This window comes from Chrysochloris asiatica, unplaced genomic scaffold, assembly GCF_000296735.1.
Source record: "Chrysochloris asiatica unplaced genomic scaffold, ChrAsi1.0 scaffold00029, whole genome shotgun sequence".
NCBI classification, from domain to species: domain Eukaryota; kingdom Metazoa; phylum Chordata; class Mammalia; order Afrosoricida; family Chrysochloridae; genus Chrysochloris; species Chrysochloris asiatica.
Genome location: NW_006408547.1, coordinates 13,062,209 through 13,063,822, shown reverse-complemented (window position 1 = coordinate 13,063,822; position 1,614 = coordinate 13,062,209). Strand labels below are relative to the sequence as shown.

The 1,614-nt window shown below is 35.2% G+C and overlaps 1 protein-coding gene across 1 annotated transcript in view; it reads left to right on the top strand.

The window, feature by feature from the left end:
* Nucleotides 1-1,614, top strand: part of FAM155A (family with sequence similarity 155, member A) — a 976,131-nt gene that overhangs the window by 953,361 nt on the left and 21,156 nt on the right. The gene's annotated exons all lie outside the window — the stretch shown is intronic.

Below are 1,614 nucleotides of genomic sequence, written 5' to 3'. Positions count from 1 at the left end.
GTTAAAGTTGGGGTAGTTGTTACTCTCAACAATATCAAAAGAGAAAAAGTATAATGAAACTCTATTAGGTGAACTGTAAGAACAACACTTAAAGTTTATCATTACAGATATGGTCCTCCTACCCACTCCAAAAAACTACTTAGTTTTGTTAATTTCTTCCTTGTAATTTGCCTTTGCTTTAAAAACTATAAACATGAACATATACATACCAATAAGTCTAGATCTTTATGCAGTTTGTCACTACTACTCATGATTTCTATGGATTAACCTGGCATTTTATATTGTGTGGCCAGCCTGCAAAATACATTAGCTAAATATCTAGAGATCATTTATCTTATCATTGTTAAACTTTGAAAAAGAAAGATATACTGGAGCAGCTTTTTGTATTTCTTTTGTAAGTTATTTCTAAATCCCTAGATTATATTTATACTGCATCACTATTATAGCAAATATAAAATGAAGCAATATTAAAATTAAACAAGAATTTCAAAACATTTCTGCACCACTAAGCTACGATTGACATAATAGGAGAAGTTGTCTTGCCAAGGATTACACTGAATATATTCAGTCACTGTAATCATTGGCACAACAATGTTTTCATTGAAACTGCATCGGAAGATGGCTTCTGCTTCAGGCTGACAAACAGAAACCCAACATTTCATTTCCTATTCCTGCCCAAGTCTTACTGGAATGGAAGTGAACGCTAGAAAAGGAGAGACCATCATAGAAGCCCTAAAATTTGGGAAATGGGACACTATCAGAAGTGGAAGTTATTTTTAGTCTAAAAGAGAAGATGGAGCTGGACCAGACGGATGAATCAAGCCTGAGATGAGGCAGCCTCCAAAGCAGGCACTAAAGAGGATAGCAAAGGAGGGACCCTTCTCTCAACATAAGCTCTGTGCTGATCAGGGTTTGTTTGGGGGAAGTACAGGGAGCAAGAAAATAAAAAAGGTTAGAAGTTATCTAACAGCTAAAGACTGTAATCAAACACTGGTGATCCCCATTCTTATGGGACATTTATTTACCAAAAAGAGGCATCTACTTTATAAAGACAGTGAATAAACTACCTGAGATGGAGATGATGAAATGCAGATTTATAGCCTTTTTTAAAAAATTGAGTAGGGCCAGGAAAGGAGCTCCAGTATGTTTACTTGATTCATTTAATTTGTCTACTTGATTCACTTACCCCAAAGATAAATCTGGTCATAGGTGAGTCTTAGTAACTCAAAGTGACACTGGAGAAACATACACATATAAAAGAGCCAGGATTCATCGAATATATGCTTTTTGGAAAGAGAATTAAAGCTTATATATATTAAAAAAAAAAAAAAGAGCAAAAGGTAGAAATGGCAGAAGGGATTGTTTATTATAACTATGCTACAAGGTATTTTCTCAGCGTTGAAGAGAGACAGAGCCTCAGGTTAAAAAGGGCCAGCAAGAAGATGACACACACACACACACACACACATAGGTATACCTTCTTGGAATTTTGGAACACAAGAGATACATGGAGTATCTATGGAGGAAAAAAAACTTTCAATGAATTATAATATTAACATCAATGTGGTAGTCAGGATTTTGGCTTCCTTGATCTTTTCCCTTGGTACATTGCCC